We start from the raw sequence: 20684 nt of genomic DNA, 5'->3' as shown, positions 1-20684 counted from the left end.
ATTTATGGAGCCCTTCACAGTACTATTAAACTGGTGCCCCTTTGTCTAACGGCAGCCCGGGGGCAGGGGCAGATGATTATTTTTTAGAGATGTGATTTTTATAATCTTCAGCAACACACTAATGAACAATTTTTAAACAAATTGTAAACTTAGGTCCTGCAGAACTAACACAGTAAATCCAGAAACAGACAGTATATATCCAGGGTTGGCATATGCCTTTTAAATGGCTTCATTACCACTTGAATGGCTCTTTCACAGGTTCAATATTCTGCCAGTGCCGTGGTCCCCAACCCGGTGCCCGTGGGCGCCATGGCGCCCGCCGGGCTCTTTACATGCGCCTGCGGAGCCATGGTCCCCAACCCGGGTGCGCCGCGCGTGCCCTGGCCCCAGCGCCGGCCCCGGCCTTGGCCCCACCCCCGGGGGCACTGCGCGTGCCCTTGCCAGTTCCGGCGCCGGCCTTGGCCCCGCCCCCAGGGGCGCCGTGCGTGCCCTGGCCCCGGCGCAGGCGCCGCCCCCGGGCGCGCGGCTATGGGGGGGGGCCAGCCCCGGGCGCGCGGCTATGGGGGGGCGCCGCCCCCGGGCATGCGGCTGGGGGGGGGGCCGCCCCCTGGGCGGGCAAGTGTCCCCGCCCCCTGGCGCCCGGCGGGCGAACGGCCACGCCCCCTGGCGCCCAACAACCTGAAAAGGTTGGGGACGACTGTGCTAGTAGGTCTGACAGGCTTTTTCACTTTTAAGTTAACTAGATCCTCTCCGGAGGAAGCAGAGCCACAGAACAGGGATAGGAAAAGGTGGATGGGTGAACATTAAGATCCAGCAGTCCCCAAATTTGCAGGTGCCCTATGCAGCTGCATATTCTGTCTATAGGTAAGAATGGCCTTGATCATGATCAATACAAGGAGCTTGAGGTTGATCCAAAATCCTTTGGGATGTCAGAAGAGTAGCCACACATTACCTGAAATACACTTGCTATCAGTGGAACTTCTTCCTGTTCACTCCCTGGTGCAATGTGCTGTGGCAGTCAAACCTGCAGGTCATTAATACAAGGACAGTTCCATGTCTGCGAAGAGGGCACTGCTTCTTAGCTATCTACAGATAAAAGATGCCATTTCTGTTCCCTGTTCGGCTGTGTCTAGATTGCATCCCTTTTCCGTAAAAGGGATGCAAATTAGACACATCACAATTGCAAATGAAGCGGGGATTTAAATCTTCATTATTTTGGAATAAGGGATCTTTCGGAAAAGGCTTTATTTTCCGAAAGATCCCCGTCTAGACTGGCGTTTTTTTCCGGCAAAGCCCCGAGCCAGAAAAAAGCGGCAGCCATGTTTATGCAAATGAAGCGGGGAAGATTTAAATCCCTGCTTCATTTGCAATTGCGATGTGTCTAATTTGCATCCCTTTTACAGAAAAGGGATGCAGTCTAGACACAGCCTTCCTGTGTTAGAGGAAGGGAGTTCTCATGGTTAAAGCACAAAACTGGGCTTCCGTATGACTTTGGATAAGCTACTTAATCCCCTAGTGCCACAGAGCCCCCGCATGTAAAAACAGAGAGGATAACAGTTCTCTCTAGCCACCAAGCTCCAACTTCACAGATCAGCTGCAGTGCTGTGAAGGAGTCCTGGCTGTCAGGAGATGGGTTCTCTGCCCTCTCGAGCCCTGGCTGGCTTTTAGCTGACTGGAAATCTCTTCCCTACTTCCTGTGGCCAGTTCTCCCCTGATGGGAGGATGAGACTGACATCTGAGAGGGGACTGCATGGGTGTGTGCTGCAGCTGGTGCACAGAGAGCAGTCTGAGATGGAGGCTGAGGGACACAGAAGCTGCAAACAGTAATTCAAAAGCATTGAAAAGACTAGAGGACGTGTACAGTTGGAGGACAGAGGCCTTCAGTGAAGGGTGATATTAAATTAGCCCCCATTCTTCACAATAGTTCCCATTGCCCATCAGTGTGACCTGCAGCTTGTCTCAGCAGCACTGCCTTTCCTCCAGGCTCTGGTCTTTCTTGGGCCCAGAGATTGCGCAGGGATGGGGAGAGGCAAAGCAGTGGCCTTTGTAATGCCTGCAGCAGAATTTGTTTGACACTGCTGGACATTTGCAATTAGCAGAGTTGACTTGAGTCCCACGACTTGAACTCGAGTCCGACGTAAGTCGCCTAGGTGACTCGACTTGAGACTTGACTCGGGTTCATTGTTTGTGACTTGAGACTCGACTTGAGACTTGCTCATTTTGTTAAATCGACTTGGTGAAAAAAATATCCAAAAATGCCGATATTGATGGATTATACAAAAGTGACTTGACATTTTTTAAATTAAGACTTTAGACTCGGGTTGGGACTTGACTCGAAAGTGACTTTCGGGACTCGAGACTCGACTTGATACTTGAACTGTAGTGACTTGAGACTCGACTTGGATGTGACAATGATGACTTGAAGACAACACTGGCAACTAGTATGACCTGTCACATAGTTTCCTGCAGGAAGCCATATCCATTTTGGAAGAGGTCATAACGGGTCTGTGTCAGATTAGGGATGTTAAAAGTGATTAAAAATAGTAACCATGTAACTGATCAAAATTCCATCTGTTACATGGTTAAATGGGCTCCACAGGCTGCCAGCCCCACAGGCTACCAGCTGCCACAAGCCTCACCAGTGCCCAGCTGCTGCTTGCCCTGCACTCCCTAGCAGAGTTTACCCATTAACAGAAATTGACGAGCATTAACCTCTTGGTTAACCATTTAATCTCTTACATCCCTATACCAAATTCGGCAATTTCCTGCAATATTCTTGAATGACCTCATTGCATTAAGTTGATGTATTATTAGGGGTCAGTATTCTGCATAACCAGTGGTGAGGGGGAGGTGTCAGAAATTGCAATGCCATACAGTGTCTTTGGGGTCCACTGCTTTAAATGAATGGTTCATGTATGATGGAGTTCTCCTCCATGGGTGAGGGCTACAACAGCTCGTCCAGGGACTAAAAACACTGGGTGGTGATTAAGGCAAATCAGCTAGGTTGTATTCTCCCAACTCCGGGAGGCACTTGGGGAGGTGCGCATATAACACAGGTTGAACCTCTGTAAACTGGAACTCGTTGGTCCAGCAACATCCACGGATTATGGGTGTTCCAGGACCAGAGAATTCCATTGGAGGGCTGATGGCTGGGCTGCTTGGTGGGGCTGGGCTTGCCTGTCTTAGCAGGACATGGGGAGAGGGACCAGCAGAGCAGCAGGACTGGCAGCTGGGAAGGAGCGGGGAGGGGGAGAAAAGGGAGAGCCAGCTGGGAGGCCCGTGGCTGGTCCACAGCTGTAGGGCCAGTAGCAGGGGGGCCAGATATGACCTCTCCTGGTCTGGCAAAATCCCTCATCTGGGACCGGTCAGGTGGGAGAACCAACCTGTAGATCAAACTAGAGTCTCCAGAGACCAACAAACAAAGAAGAGACTTGTGGATCAATTGCCTCATTATAAATGGACTCAGGGCTTTCTGTGTGATGCAACAAATAACCAGGACCCGCTGTCCAAGAGGGGTCCCAATCTTCGCGCAAACGTTGGCAGGGAAGACCTTGACCTCTTAGGCCCCTATAAGACTGATGGGTGACCACTGGAAGGCTTTTTAGCATGCATGTAGATTGGAGGGTTTTGTTCCAATATTTTTTTTCCCCTCTCATGTTTTCACCTCAAGATTCAACATGCTTGCACATAAAGAGCTGTTTGGTGACTTGTAACTGCGGGCAGGACTCTGGTCAGGGCCTTTGGAGAGAAAGCAGAGCACGGCCACTGGCCTGTTTAGCTGTTTGGCTTGCTGGGCATAACACAGTGTAGGCAGCGAACTGTGCAGTCTGGACAAAGCCTTGGTTGGGAGGGAGAGAGACACAGATCTCTGACCAAGAACAGTGATGGCTGAGGAACCAGGAGCCTAGAATAGGTGTCCTTGCTTGACCATGGAGGAGGAATACAGGTGCCATTACCCAGGTGAGCTGACAGACTCACCAGGCCTTTTGGCAAGGGAGGGAGCCTAGCTTCATGCTCCCGGAATGTGCGGGGCGGGGCAGGACAGGCAGCCCTCTGTACCATCTGGAGTACTCTGCCCAGGGCTCTGCAGCATGCTGCATGGGGTCCTGGTGGTCGGGGTGTCAGCCACCGCTACAGTAGCAGCAGCAGCTAGGAGCCTTGGGCCCCTTTGAATCACTAGGTCCCAGGGCCATTGCCCTCTGTGCTCCTCACCTGGCAGCAGACCTGCCATTGTCCTGAAACTGTGGCACATTTGGCTTGGCTGAAAGACCTAAATCACGGGTCCCCAAACTGGGGGGGCGTGCCCCCCTGGAGGAGGCATGAAGCATCCCCTCCCATCCATCCCCCCCGGTCAGTTCCCTGTTTTTTTTCCTCAACAAGTTTTGCTGCTATTTTTTGGGGGAGGGGTGTGAGGGTTTCTCGAAAATCAAAAAGGGGGCATGATGCCGAAAAGTTTGGGAACCAACTAAATAACCTGTTTTGCAAAGCATTCAGGCTATAACGCACTCCCCTCATTGTGCGCGACGGTAATGACTTCTATTGTAACGCCTCTGACTTTCAAGCCAAAAGTCTCAAAGCCGGGTGACTAGAATTCAGTCTTACATTCCGCTTTAGGCACCTAACTACAAGTGGCCTGGTTTTTCAAAGGTGCAGAGCCACCACAACTCTCATTAAAGCCAATGGGGCAGCTTGTTTGGAGTAAGGACTATAAGATACCACCTTAGATCCTTTTTAAAATGAATGGTTTATGGCCTATAGGCCTTCAAATATAAACTATATAAAATTAGTGACAGGAGTTTTTAAAAGCGTATGTTACAGTGGGTGAGCAATAGGTGTGAATGAATCTCCAACACACAGGATTGCTTATTTCTACTACATGTCTCCTGAATACATACCCTACATTAGCCATGAGGACACAAAGTTACAATCAAATGAATTGTTTCCTAGAACGCATACCTTCGGTATGGCCACAGGAGTGAGCGAGTGCTCCCATCAAAAGCAAAAAGAGAAATGTGGTTGTTTATAAGATAAAAATGTATTCACAAGCTGTGAAATACCTATGACTTTAATGATAAGGAGTAAAGATTGCAGATAATGATAAAACCATGAGTCAAGCTGCTGCAGTAGCTGGCTGGTTCAGATTAAGGAAAATAAATATTACTGCGAACATAGATACAGGCATGTCATGCCTGCAAGGCCAGATTCTCATCACAGGGCTGGTTGCTTTTCACTGCTCAGGCAGTACAAAGAAGCTGGAAGAGAGAAAGACACAGAGAGGACAGGGTGCACTGTGCTCTGCTAATTTGCAGCTGGCATATAATCCCTTAGCTCTGGTCTACACTAAGGAGCTCTGGTCTACAGTAGGAAGTTTCCATACTACCAAGTGCATTATTTCAAAATAATGGGCTGCTTATTTTGAAATTTGTACCCCTGCTTTCCTCAGGGAATAATGCTTATTTCAAAATAAAACAAACAAACAAATAATCTAGTTGAAGCAAAATGCAGGACAATGTAGCACTTTAAAGACTAACAAGATGGTTTATTAGATGATGAGCTTTCGTGGGCCAGACCCACTTCCTCAGACCCACTTCCTCAGATATGGAATATGTGTTCTTGATCTTATAACTTACCATTATTGGACCTAACCAAGTGAGTTATAAGATCAAGTACACATATTTCTGCACATCCAGAAATATAATTTATGCTATCATGTGCCGAAAGTGTCCGTCTGCTATGTACATTGGACAAACATCTCAGACACTTCACCAAAGGATTAATGCCCACAAAACAGATATCAGACAAGATCACAAAGAAAAAACAGTTTCTTGCCATTTTAACCAGAACGGACACCCTCTCAATGACTTAACCACCTGCATTCTGCTACAAAGACCTTTTACATCTGCACTTGAAAGGGAATCCTCTGAACTGTCATTCATGTTAAAATTCGACACTCTCCGGGAAGGAATGAACAAACACTCAAACTATCTTACCCATTACCAAGATAGCTTCCCCAATTATCACCTCTAATACCATTAGCTCACAGACATCCCACTCTCCCCACCTCTAATATCATCACTTTACAGACACTTACCTTCCTTCCTCCCCCCCCCGCCTGCATCCCCCCTCCTGTTCTGAAATGTGATTTGTCCTTTTCATATGTGTTCATTTTTTTAAATTGTATCCTTTGGTATATATAGTTGTGACTATTTTCTTCCACTATTTGATCTGAGGAAGTGGGTCTGGCCCACGAAAGCTCATCATCTAATAAACCATCTTGTTAGTCTTTAAAGTGCTACATTGTGCTGCATTTTGCTTCAGCTACCCCAGACTAACACGGCTACATTTCTATCACAAATAATCTAGTAGCACCTTAAAGACTAACCAAAGATGTAGATGGCATATGAGTTTTATTAGCCTTTAAGGTGCTACTAGACTATTTCTTGTTTTGTAAGGTTTTCCTGTTACAGACTAACTTGGCTAGCCCTTTGAAGGTATTTCAAAATAATTATTTTGAAATAGCATTAGTGTGGATGCTCTGGTGCTGCTATTGCAAAATAATTACTCCTCAGAGTCATTAAAGTAATTACTCCCCAGTGCTTCCTGGGGCTCTAAGTCAAGGTAGCATGTTCACATTAAGGAAACCTGCCTTGGACTAGAATCATAGAATCATAAAACCATAGAGCTGGAAGAGACCTCAGAAGGTCATCAAGTCCAGCCCCCGGCTTCTCTATAATGCGGCATGCTATTTCAAAACAGTTATTTTGGGAGTTATTGTTTCAAAATAAGTTATTTCAAAATAATTTCCTAGTGTAGACATGTCCTTAGGAACCACATGATGCTGTTCTGCCTCACTGGGGGACAGTGTCCAGCCCAGCCCGGCCCAGCCCACATAAACAGGGAGCTGCCATTGGATCCCTGCCCACACACCTCTCCTGTGCTTAGCAGATCTCTGTGCAGGAGAAACCTGACCTTTAAGGGCTCAAACACAGAACATTTGCTTGCAAAGCTTCAGTAGGTGCCCACATTTCCTGGTTTTATATGAAAGGTACCGTACGCATCGGGCGGTTCTGAGGGCTGCCAGGGTGTGTGTGAGCAGCTTGCTCTGGGTAGCGCACCCTCCCCCATTTTGCCTGATGCTCTGCTTCTTCTGGGAGCACAGAGTTGCCTCCCCACCCACACACCTTGCCCAATGACACCCCTGAGTGTCACTGAGGTCAATGCAATGAGTAGGGAGTAATTTGGCCCACCCTGTTGAAGCTGGCTAAATGTGAAACCTGTGAATATTTTTGCAGAAAGGGATTTCAAGAGGAATGCTGCTCCTGGCTGCCTGCAGAGAAAGCTCCTCTTCAGTATCTCGTGACACTGACACAATTATTATTCGTTATTTGTATTACCCATAGTGCCTTGGAGCCCTAGTCATAGGCCAGGCCATTGTGCTCGGTGTTAACAAACACTGCCCTTGCCCCAAAGAACTCACAATCAAAGAATGAGGCAAGAAACAATACATTGTTTAGGTCGGGGGTGGGAAACCTCTGATTTGCAGGCTGGATCTGGCCTGCTACTTAATTTCATCAAGCCAGGAGCCACAGCCAAAGGGAGCAGCGGGAGCAGCACCTGCACAGAGCTGCTGGGCCCCTCCGCCTTAGGGTTGCATATGGCAGCCGCCTCTGGGAGCTACATGGGGCTAAGGCAGGCAAGCAGTCTGCCTGGAGTTCTGTTGCACCACTGACTGGGAGAGCTGTGTTCGGCAAATGCTGCTGAGTCAGAGTGCATGCTCTGAACCTGTTGCCCCAGGTCAGACCCCTCCCCCCACATCCTAAGCCCTGAATATCCACCTCCCCCCCCATGGGGTGACTGCGTGTGGATTTCGGTCCGTGGGTCACAATGGTAGAAAGGTCTCTGAATGTCCCGCTGGCCCAGCTTTGGCTGCTGCTGCTCCTAGTGGCTGGAGTCTCTGGAAGGGTTGCCAGTTTAAGTTGGACCTGTTCCTGGAGGTTTCTTCACAGAACATATTCCTTAAACATTAATCTTTAATTCCTGAAGACTCCAGGACAATCTTGGAGGGCTGGCAACCCAGCTCTGTGGATGCTGATTTTCCCCGCTTGGCAGAGAGTTCAGCTGGTCTTCCTCCCTTCCCATGCAGCCCCCCAACTCCTGGAAACAGAGAGGAAGAGCCTATCTCCCGGAGCTGGATGGTATTGAGCTAACCCTCTAAAAAGTGCAGCCAAGGTGGCATGGGCTAGCCACCCTGAGGAGGTACCTAGGACGGGATTGTACTCACAGAATTACCCTGATCTGCCACCTCTGCTACACTGCTATATTTAGCATGCTAGCTAGAGCAGAACTAGTGCATGCTTGGGTACCCAAGCTGGGAATTATGCCTCCCAGCTGCAATGTAGTCTTGCAGAGCAGCCATGAGAAGCACTGCCTGTCTCCTGGAGCCAGAGGGAGGCCAGAGAGCAAAGAAGTTTGTGGCTATGCCTTGTCACCCTCTGGAGCTGAGGAAGAGGTGGTGTTGGGCAAAAGTTTCATTACATCTGTACTGGATTCAGCACAACATTTTGTTTTGCTGAGCTGGCATTTTCAGGCTGAATTGTTTTGTCAGAAAAATTCTGGCTTTGCTTGATGCAGGCTGAGGGAAAACTGGAGCCCCTCACTCAGGTTTCACTCAGTAGAGCGAGACCCAGATTCTTCAGGGTATTTAAGGGCCTAACTCTCATGGATTTCAGGGGGAGGAAGGGGAGTTAGGGACCTAAATGCCCTTGAGGATCTGAGGCAATGTAACAACTAAGGGGCACATTCTATAGTTCTGAATCATGGGAAATTCCTGTGGACTACAGACTCTAGCTCCTTGTCAGAAGCTCTGGAGTTGACCCAGTTTAACCTTGGCAGAAGCAGTTGCCCAACTCCCAAGTTTTGTGAGGCTCAACAATTAACTTTCAAAACAGCTGTTAGAAAAAAAAAAGCAGCACTGGTTCAGAAGTGCTGCGTTAGCTGGCAAGGCTTTGGTCGTTACTTCCACTCTACGGTACTTGTCAACATCAGCACTTTGTGCAGAGTAAAGCATGGCTAAATGCTTACCACCGGATAGGGATTTGCAAGAGCCGGGAGCCCACTCAGTAATTCCTTTTGCAGGATCAAATTAGGTTTTCACTCATGGCAGGTAAAATTCACCAACATGCCCCACTAAAGTCCAAAGTAAATCCTGTTTTGAGGGCTTCGGGGGGAGGGGGAGGGCAGTGGCCTCTTCAGAGGGGTGAATTTTATTTCGGGTGTTGCAAGAATATGTATTTTTATAAAATAATCTTTATAAAATGAAGGGCTACAGTTCTCTTGGGAACCACTTCAAAACTTCAAAGAGGCATACAGTTTTTTACATTACACACTTGCTGAAAATAGAAGCCTTAATGGGTTTATTGTTTTTATTACTCGAGTTTCCTGGTTTTATATGTAATTTGCTAGTTGAGTAAATAGAGCACGATATGCTAATGTGATGGCATTGTGTTTCGTATAGTGTTCTGACCTGGTACTCTACAGTTGTTCATTCCACTGTTTAGAATTAGACCTGTTCGGGCTCTCTGGGCATGAGAGTCAGGATAATATCTGACATGCTGTAATGTCATCTTCTGAATAGTGAGAACAAGTGTCATCTGGAATCAAGACAGCTCTAACTCCAAGAAATCTTTAGAGAACTTCTGAATCCCATTAGACAAAACTAAGCTTATAGTTATGGAGGAGGGAAATAATCTTTATTTTTCTTTTGTGGCAATACCTGCACCATTTCTGATTGAGTTCAAAAGAAAATCTTAATTTTTAATCCTTGTTTTTACTCTTATCAGAATGGCCCATTCAGACTCCAATTTAAGGGTCCAGACAAGGGATGGACTCCAAACCATGCTAAAGCATTTTGCAGAAGCAAGGTCTTAATTCTCAAACAATCTGCTTCAGAAAGTTGGCTCATCTCGACAACAACATAAATCCAGAGTAATTCTGTAGACTTTCATAGTATTACTCCAAATTTACACTGACCTGACTAGAGTAGAATTTCTCCTGGTGACTTTCCAAAACAGCTGCAATGTTTGGCCCTAATCTTGTAAATGCTTACACACATTGAGTTTTTTATTTTGCTTTTATCTGTCAAAAAGTTTTTTAAAACACATATTTATTCTAGAAAATGGCACTTTTTTCTGCCAGTGTTTTCCTACATTGAGAACAATTCAGAATTTAATCAGTAAAAAGGGCAAATAACAATAAAAAGTGAAGGTGGGGGGTCTTAGTTTTTAGACTCAGCATAATTCAGGCCTATCATGCTTGCCTCATTGAATGTAGTTTCTTATAGTTGTGCTGAAAGTAGGGTTGCCAGGTGTCCGGTATTGACCCGGACAGTCTGGTATTTTCGCCTTCTGTCCGGTAAAAAAAAATCAGAAAATATTGGATACCTAAAATGTCCGGTATTTTTTCATTTTTTTCCCTGCCAGGAGGTAAAAATACCGGACACCTGGCAACCCTACGATACATTCAGCAACTGCATCCAACCCCAGACCTCCTGCTTACCTGGTTCCACAGGGGCTTGTCTTGTGTCTAGCAGAAAAACAAAATGGCTGCTGGCCAAAAAGCCTCTTCTTAAAGGGGGCATGCTGATTTTTTATTTTAATTTTTTTTTATTACTAACTTCTGTCGGGGGTCCTTTCCCCCCCTTTCCTCAATAACTTTGGTCTCCCCCCCCTTTTTTTTCTCAACAGAATTTTTTTCCCGGTGTGTGTGTGTGTGTGTTCGGTATTTTTGGTTAAACCATCTGGCAACCCTAGCTGAAAGGGCTGTGTCACTAACTTCGATGAGAGCTGTAGCAGGCCTACAGTTAATTGGAGCAAAGGATCTAGCCACTTTATGTTCAAATTTGAAGTCTCCATCGGCATACCTCATTAGAATTTTGGTTCTTTCTGTGCTAATCAGCCAGTTATGGCTCTAATAATTACCTGAATTAATCTAGTCTAATGGGCACTCCCTAACTGCAGTCTCCTGTCCTAATAGCCAGTTACATATCAAATCCTTAGATTTTAAGATTTTGGGAGCTTGTCATGTTATGTGCTGTTCTCTGGAGAAGGTCCGGAGAAGAGCAACAAGAATGATTAAAGGTCTAGAGAACATGACCTATGAAGGAAGAATGAAATAATTGGGCTTATTTAGTTTGGAAAAGAGAAGATTGAGAGTGAACATGATAGTAGCTTTCAGGTATCTAAAAGGGTGTCACAAGGCGGAGGGAGAAAAATTGTTCTTCCTGGCCTCTGAAGATAGAACAAGAAGCAATGGGCTTAAACTGCAGCAAGGGAGGTTTAGGTTGGACATTAGGAAAAAGTTCCTAACTGTCAGGGTGATTAAACACTGGAATAAATTGCCCAGGGAGGTTGTGGAATCTCTATCTCTGGAGTTATTTAAGAGTAGGTTGGATAAATTGCTATCAGGAATGGTCTAGACCATACTGGGTCCTGCCATGAGGGCAGGGGACTGGACTCGATGACCTCTCCGAGGTCCCTTCCAGTCCTAGTATTCTATGATCTATGATTGTATGACACCAAGTATACTTTGGGAGCACCCACTGAAATCCACTGGCTGTCTTTCAAATGCCTTCTCTGGTGTTTGGATTAGTCCTGTGCGAAAAACCAGTCATTCTGGTTAATGGTGAAAATAACAACACATTAAAGATGGAACTTTTTCTGTTTTAGCCACCAAACTCCCCCACTTCTCCCTGTGATTCACCAGTATCTCTACCCAGCAATACTTGGATGAGCTTGACAAAGGAGCATTCTCTGATATGATTAGTGTCAGGCAAATAGATGTAAGGGGGAAAACATGTGAAAGGGAATTATATGCCACGGGGAAATTCCTCAAGGACGAACTCACCAGATAAATCCATATTAGAAACTGAAATCTCGATTACACAGTTGCTGAACAGAGATGATTCCAAACAGGGGCAATACCAGGTACAATGTTACAAGCCAAGCAAAAATGTCATCACATGCTTGCATTGTGCACATTCCGTCCTCATGGACTGATTAAACAAATTGTCAGTGGAAATTTCAACTAATGAAATAACCAAAAGTAACTTATAGGAAATAAATGTTGTTGTGTGAGTCTGAGCAGCACGAAACTGTGCAACTTCCTATAACTTTGTGCTCACATAAGAAGTCCTATGTACTCATCTGTATACCTTTAATAAATGTGTATATTTGACAATCATGTGAATTTGTTACCATAACATTCATCATTAGTATTGAACAAGTCTAATATTTTATGACAGTTCAAACTGTTTTTTGTAAATGGACTAGGATAACTTGGGTTGGATGTAGTACTTGCTTCTCATCATATTTTATTCAGCTAAGCTGACTGAAGTATGAGAAGATCATGTGTACTTGCCGAAAGCCACCGTCTAAGTCTTTGGTTCAACACAGATAAGATCGCAGGAACTTTTGCGTTACTAGATCAAGTCACAGGACCACATAGCCTGTTCATAGTCCTTTGATTGAAGACAATATAAATAGACATTAGAGAGTTTTCAAAAAGCTTTTTTAACTTTTGAAAAAAAAGTTGTACCCCAAGGCAAGGCCAGTTGGCATATGTCATAAAGGATGTCTTGTGTGTACCAGCTGGGTTAAAATAATCAAAGGGAAGAATGGTTTTGGAAGTATATTTCAAAACATCCATTCAGTAAGTAAGTCTCTGAGCACAAGACAACAGGTTACAAGGGGTAATAGTGCAATAAGTATTGCACACACCATATGTCCATATGTATACACCCCCGCAAGAGAGGTTAACTACCTTATAAAAACATTTCAGTAGCTTCACCTAATAAAAACATGTCAGTGGTGTCACCCTTTACAAATAGCAAATTATAAGCATATGAAGCAATGTTATTTTCAGGAAAAAAAAACCCTATCCACACATTGTGGTATCTACAAGATAGTAAAAAGTCATTGTTGTAGTGAGGGGCTATTTGTCACCACTGATATATAACCATCCATCGCACAGAGGCTAGGGAAACTTCTAAAAGATGCTTCTTACAGCTAGACAAGTATGCATGGAAATAAGCCTACAGGTTTGTTTTGACGGCTTTCTGTTACCTAAGACAACCTTTTAATCTCCTTTGTAGACAGCCAGGCTCCCTGACCGGTGCAGATGTTTATCCCCAGCTACCATCATAACACCTATCTCTTGATCTCCCATGTCTGGTAATCTAGTTGCTGCTTCTTTGAGGAATGAACAATACTGGCCTTTCACAAACCGGCATGGGAAAACATTTTAATACATTCCACACAAGAATGATCCTTTTGTTTGGTTGCTCCAGTGACCTAGTCAGGTTCTTATTTCCTGAGTACAGGGAAGATGAGAAAGGGGCCAGATCAATACAAGAGCCACACCAAAACGCTAATCTGGCCAGGGGAGACAGGGACTTGTCTTTGTGTCCTGCTCCTCCCTCTATTGAAAGTATAGAGCAATGCTGAGATAAGACCATGTTCCCAGGCTGCTTTTTGAGTCCTATTTCAATCAGAATTGCAGGTAGAGCCCCTGTTTTCTCAGAGAGAGACAGAGGAAGTAAATAAGGCATTGGGCTGTCTGTGATTTCAACGGGCAGCAGGTAGGAAAGCAGCAGCCTGGTGATTGGAGGTGACAAGGCCAGGGTGTGGGGGGGAGATAAAAAGGGAAGCTGAGTCCCCTGTTACCTAGCAAGGATGGGGGAGTAAAGTGACAAGTGCTGCTGACCTATTTTTCAGAAGGGAAGGGGAGAGAGGACATAGATGGGGGTCAGATATCATTTTTTCCATCTGGGATTGGGGATACAGGATGTCCACTTATCATGGGTGTGGTCAAATTTCCCATGGTCCCATAAAGTTTGTTTGCAGCCCCCAGTCCTGGCTCTCAGTGTTCTGTGCTGTTATTTAGCTCCAATTTATCCCTAAATGTATTCCAAGTGCCCAGAATCATAGAATCATAGAACCATAGTGCTGAAAGAGACCTCAGAAGGTCATCAAGTCCAGCCCCCTGTACTAGGCAGGACCGATCCCAACTAAATCAACCCAGCCAGGGCTTTGTTAAGCCGAGACTTAAAAATCTCTAGGGATAGAGACTCCGCTACTTCCCTAGGTAACCCATTCCAGTGCTTCACCACTCTCCTAGTGAAATAGTTTTTTCTAATATCCAACCTGGACCTCTCCCACCGCAACTTGAGACCATTGTTCCCTGTTCTGCCATCTGTCACTACTGAGAACAGCCTTTCTCTAGCTTCTTTGGAACCTCCCTTCAGGAAGTTGAAGGCTGCTATCAAATCCCCCCTCACTCTTCTCTTCTGCAGACTAAACAGCCCCAAGTCCCTCAGCCTCTCCTCATAGGTCATATGCTCCAGCCCCCTAATCATTTTGGTTGCCCTGCACTGGACCCTCTCCAATGTGTCCACATCCTTTTTGTAGTGGGGGCCCCAGAACTGGACACAATACTCCAGATGTGGCTTCACCAGAGCCGAATAAAGGGGAATAATCACATCTCTGGATCTGCTGGCAATGTTCCTCCTAATGCAACCTAATATGCCATTAGCCTTCTTGGCTACAAGGGCACACTGTTGACTCATATCCAGCTTCTCATCCACTGTAATCCCCAGGTCCTTTTCTACAGAACTACTACTTAGCTGGTTGGTCCCCAGCCTGTAACTATGCTTGGGATTCTTCCATCCCAAGTGCAGAACTCTACATTTGTCCTTGTTGAACTTCATCAGCTTTCTTGTGGCCCAATCCTCCAATTTGTCTAAGTCGCTCTGGACCCTATCTCTGCCCTCAATTGTATCTACCTCTCCCCCTAGCTTAATATCATCTGCAAACTTGCTGAGGGTGCAATCCCTCCCCTCATTCAGGTCATTAATAAAGATATTGAACAAAATCGATCCTAAAACTGAACCTTGGGGCACTCCACTAGAAACCAACCGGCATCTTGACATCGAGCCATTGATCACTACCCGCTGGGCCCGACCTTCTAGCCAGCTTTCTATCCATCTCTCCATCTATTTATCCAATCCACATTCCCTTAATTTGCTGGCAAGAATATTGTGGGAGACAGTATCAAAAGCCTTGCTAAAGTCAAGGTATACCACATCCACTGACTTTCCCATGTCTACAGAGCCAGTTACCTCAACATAGAAGCTAATCAGATTGGTCAGGCACAGCTTGCCCTTTGTGAATCCATGCTGACTATTCTTGATCACTTTCCCCTCTTCCAAGTGCCTCAAAATGGATTCCTTAAGGATCCCTTCCATGATTTTTCCAGGGACTGTGGTAAAACTGACTGGCCTATAGTTCCCTGGATCATCCTTCTTCCCTTTTTTGAAGGTGGGCCCTACATTTGCCTTTTTCCAATCACCCGGGATCTCTCCCAATCTCCACAACTTTTCAAAGATAATGGCCAAAGACTCCTCAATGACATTTGCCAACTCCCTCAATACCCTCGGATGCATTAAGTCCAGACCCATGGATTTGTGTACGTTTAGCTTTTCTAAATAGTTCCTAACCTGTTCTTTACCCACCAAGGGCTGTTCGTCTTCATTTCATCTTGCATCACTTAGCGCATTAGTCTGGGAGCTGACTTTGTCCGTGAAGACAGAGGCAAAGAACGCATTGAGTACTTCAGCTTTCCCCACATCATCTGTCACTAGCCACATCATCTGTCCCAGTAAGCAGTGGAAGTGTTGGTAATGCTGCTAGACAATATGGCCTTCCTGTGGTCTGGCCAATTCTCTGGTCAGATCCCAAGGGTGCTAGACAAGAGAGGTTCAACCCATAATTGGCTTGTTTCTTACACCGGCATAGAAATATCTGGCCATGCTTCAGGAGACAGGTCCTTTGGGTTTCAAGGGATCTCACTGGGCCCAGTCCGAGTGCACCTTTTGTAAGATCACTCCTTGGATTCATCTAATTTGGCCTTAACATAATGCCAGAGAAAAACTGAGCATGGTTTCAGGAAGCGCAGAAGAATTCACAAGTTTCTGGTGAGTGTTAGTTCAGAAAGACAGATTCCGCCTCAGTGTAAAGACATAGAAAGTATGTCACAGCATGTGTTTGCCTGGACTGTGAACAGTCATATTTCTTAGTAATTGCCATTTGGATGAAGCTGACTTTCCTCAGAGCTTTGGAATTAGAGGGTGTAATGATCACATTTGAGAGTTACCCTGTGCTCTCATTGTGATATGCTGTAATCCAGGATTAATTAATTTGCATGAGTGAGCACACAAACCGAAGGTGCAAATCAACAGAATGGAGCTTTGTAGCAGAAACGCAGCCAGAATGACTGGGCAAACAGCTTTGCCCTGGGCTCAGAAATGCTATGGAGCTGGAGAAGATATCAGGGGGCAAGATGCAAGCTCAGATCTGCTGGCTGAGCTCACATGAAAGAGGCCTTCCTACAGAAGCAGCAGCTGAGAAGAAGAGCCTGTCATGGAGGTCACAAGTTTACTAGTGCCAGGGCAGCAGAGAAAAGAGGCTGAGAGCTGAGAACAGAGGCTGAGAGCTGAGAGCAGTCAATCCATTGAAAACATAAAAAAAATTCATTGAAACACCTTTCACTGCCCTTGCCACAGATGAGGACTAGGAATCACATTCCAAGGATCATGGGTTTCAGCTGAACTGTTGTATAAATAGAGATAGCTTAATTATCCTCTATCTTGCACTAGCATTAGTCAGCAGTCGGTCAGGCAGTGTAGCCCAGGGGGTAGGGCATCAGAGCAGAACTCAGAAGCGCCAGGTTCAGCCACTGACTTGATCTGCAAATCATTCATCATCCTTCACTCTTGTTTTCCACCCCACCTTTGGTCTGTCTGTTTCTAGTGCATGCTCTTTGGGGCAGTGACTGTACATTTGTACGGTGTCTAGCACAGTGAGGCCCTGCTCTCCATTGACATTACTGTATTACCAACATTAACTCCACTGACGCCAGGTAAAGCAGCACAGGACCCGTTTCAGTGAGAGAAGAATCAGACTAAGAAGAGATAATACTTTTCATTTCACTTGCACCTTCCAACTAAGTATTCCAAAGCTAGATACAAATACAAATACAAAAACAGGCTGTATCTATACCATGAGCTACGAGAGCAGGGAAATCACATTCCTAGCCCAGCCTGTACTGGAACAATGGGTAGAGTGGGGGGTGCTGCGAGCCATTGAACCAAGCTATAAACCCTACATATGATGGAAACTGCCTCAAGCCAGGGGGTATTACAGCAACCCCCCCATAAGCCCATAGTTCCAGCACCTCTGCGTAGAACCATCCTCACAATATCCTGCTGCCATTGGTTATGGACTAAATACCCCCATTTTACAGATGGGAAAACTGAGGCACAGAACAATTAAGTCATTTGTCCAAGGTTACAAAATGAGCCTATATCTAAGGCAGGCATAGAATCCAGAAGTTTGGACTTTCTCTGTAACTACTGGGCAATAGAGCTGTTTGAAAATTCACGTGAGGGGTGTGTATGCTGCAGTTCAGGGTGGCTGCACCTGTATTCCCTCACCATGGCATTCCCTCTAGACTCCTGTCTACTCAGCCACCACTCCTCTTGGTCAGAGACCCGTATCTGTCTCTCAACTATGTTTTTTTTCCAGTCTTGTGAGCTGACATAGTGATATTCCCAGGATGCCAGAATGCCTAGATGGGACAGTATGCACTGAGCTTACTCTATGAACATTGCCAGCAGCCACAGGTTACCAAACTCATTTATTCTTACGGTGAAAGCACTACAGAGAAAACAAAAAACTCAGTCAAAGTGCCTATATGGAGGCTAAATTTTAAGCTTAATTATCCTCTATCTTGCACTAGCATTAGTCAGCAGTCGGTCAGGCAGTGTAGCCCAGGGGGTAGGGCATCAGAGCAGAACTCAGAAGCGCCAGGTTCAGCCACTTCAGACCCACCCATCTTCTGGGCCTTAGATTGCAATAGTATACTTTTAGATTTGACAGTTTACTTAGGTTGTAAGTAATGTAGGCCATGCTCAGTCTTTCTGTTCTGTCGGTGTATAACACAGGGTGTATAGTACAGGGTGGTGCTGGTATGTGACTACAGCTCCTAGCTGAAACTACAGTATAAAAATTAATAAGAAATAATATCTCCTGTGAATATAGGACACAATTTTTAGGGGCTAACCAAACACCCAAGTCAATGGGAAGGCTCTCATCAGGCCCTTTATATTTATAATAAATAACTAACACCTGAAAGAAGTAAATGTTAAGGTGACACAGTCTGGTGGCTGCGTGAGTTTAGGCCAGCTGCTGAAGGGGTTACACCTCGCTTGTGTAATTTGTGTCTGTAGCAAGAACCAGAGCTCAGCACCTCAGTTATAGGAGATCTCTTTTGAGAACAAAGTCCTGGCTGCATTGTGCTGAGCACTTGAAAATCTTCTCCTGACTGCCTCTGAAAAGCTGGTCCCCGTATCTCCTCTTATTGCTGTCCCAGGACTTGACACGGATTCCGACATTCATGTTTGTGATGGTTTTTAAGGTTGAGGGGTTTTTTGGGTCCCCTAGGTGGCTTATGACACTTGGGGATGGATTGATGGTCGTGATAGTAAACAGCTTTGCCATTTTTCTACCCAGAACTAGAGCGCTGCCAAGTTAAAACCTGGGATGTATCATCTGAGGGAGAGAGGGAGAGCCTGCAGAAACTGCCATAAATTCAGGTTAGTGGCTTGTCACTGGGTCACTCAGGGGTCATGAATTCCCAAGGTTGGGGCAGTGGTGCTCGTGGAGGGAAGGCTGGAACCACAGCGTGTAATAGCACAGATAACTGTTATAAAATTAATATTTAGACTTTACAAATATCTTGAATAGTTTTATTGCTGAACAAAGGACCATTTAATAAAACCGATGTGAGTCTGACTATTCTGATTGGCCAGCATGACTTTTTCCTCTTGACGGGATCATGCCTGTTTAATATAATCTAGCAAAGAAAACTGATCTGTCAAATAATTTCTATTTCCTATTTAGTTTAATTTATATTGGGTTTATGGTGAAGAAGGATTTATATGGAAGTAAATGAATGTGTGAGACGTAGGGGTTACTTACAGTGGTTTAGATGTGTTGTTATAGCAGGGCAGACACTATATTTCTGATGGGAAGGATTCTACCTAGGGTTACCAGGTGGCTTCAAATAAAATACCGGACACACTTGATATCAGATGGGGGGGAGGAGAGGGGAGACACTGGCCGGGAGGGGAGCGGGGCTGTCCAGGAGGATGTTGTGGGGGGAACCAACTTGCGGGAAGCAGGGCTGGTGGGGAAAGGGTAGGCGCAGCCTGGAGAATATTGGGGGAAGGAGAAATCGGGGGCAGTGGGGCTGGCTGGGGGAGATTGGGTTGGGGGGAGGACCGGTCGACGGGAAGCGGGGCTGGCTGGGAGGAGGTCGGGGGAGAGGGAGCAGGGGGAGAAAATTGGCCGGCGCGGAGCGGGGCTGACCTGGGTGCACGCAGATCCCGGGGCAATGCCTGTCACACGGTCCCGGCAAAGCATGAATGAGTCCGGCCCCAGGGATTTCCTCCTGCCCCGGCCCCGCCACCCCATCGCATAGCTGCGTACTGCCTGGCTGGTAGACATGGTGACGCAGCGTGAGCGTGTCTACAAGCCAGGCAGTACGCAACTACGTACTGATACTCCTAATAATAATAAAACGTACCTAATTAGAAAATACCAGATATTTTATGTGTCCGGTATTCTCTTAATTTCTTTCCTGGACAGAACCCTTAAATACCAGACTGTCTGGTTCAAAACCGGACACCTGGCAACCCTAATTCTACCTACCTACCTACCTACCTACCTACCTACCATTGACAACTAGTCCACCTCTTTCAGAGCATGTCTACACTAAGAAATTATTTCAAAATAACTTATTTCCAAATTATAACTCCCGAAATATTTATTTTGAAATAGCATGTCCAAAGTACAGAGAAGCCTCGAAATTAGTCCGAGGAAGGTTCCCTTAATGTGGACATGCTACCCCAACTTAGAGCCCCAGGAAGCATCGGGGAGTAATTACTGTGTATGATTCTGGGGAGTAGCTATTTCGAAAAAGCAGCAGTGGAGTGTCCACACTACCACTATGTTGAAATAACTATTTTGAAATAAGCATTATTTCTCGTGGAAAGCAGGAGTTATTATTGCAAAACAACCAGCCCTTTATTTTAAAATAACATGCTTGGGAGTGTGGTTGCTTTGCTTGTTATTTCGAAATAATTCCCTAGTGTAGACCAGGGCAAAGAGACAGTAACTAAGTCGATCGAGGAGTTCTTTTGCTGAATTAGTGTCGTCTACAGGGGGACTTAGGTTAGCTGCACTAGGCTGCTCAGGGGTATGGATTTTTCACACCCCTGAAAGATGTAATTATGCCAACCTAATGCAGATGTAATTATGCCTTAGAACAAATTACTGGGACTATCCTGAACTCAGCCCTGCCGCTGATTTTCACCATCGTTTTTGTCTGGTTATTTTAAGGCCAATTTTCTCAAAGATTTAGCTGTAGCTGCCTCTATTTTTGGATGTGCAAGTGAGGTTTAGGTTTTGAATTTGAGCCACAAAATCTCTGGTGCCTTGTTCTACCTGTCTGCAATGTGGGCAACAACAGTTAACAATAATACAATAAATCTTATATGGTTATACCACCTT

At 45.7% G+C, this 20684-nt stretch overlaps 1 long non-coding RNA gene across 1 annotated transcript in view; it reads left to right on the top strand.

Moving 5' to 3' along the window:
• The first annotated feature begins 18417 nt into the window (after window positions 1–18417).
• Window positions 18418–20684, top strand: part of LOC112545870 (uncharacterized) — a 56328-nt gene continuing 54061 nt past the window's right edge. The window contains exon 1 of the long non-coding RNA XR_016348682.1: window positions 18418–18706. This is a non-coding gene — a long non-coding RNA (uncharacterized LOC112545870). The remainder of the gene's footprint in view (window positions 18707–20684) is intronic.

This window comes from Pelodiscus sinensis, chromosome 2 (genome assembly GCF_052426305.1).
Source record: "Pelodiscus sinensis isolate ZL-2025 chromosome 2, ASM5242630v1, whole genome shotgun sequence".
Classification (NCBI taxonomy): domain Eukaryota; kingdom Metazoa; phylum Chordata; order Testudines; family Trionychidae; genus Pelodiscus; species Pelodiscus sinensis.
Note: the sequence above shows the minus strand (reverse complement) of the source record. Positions and strands in the feature narration are given on the sequence as shown.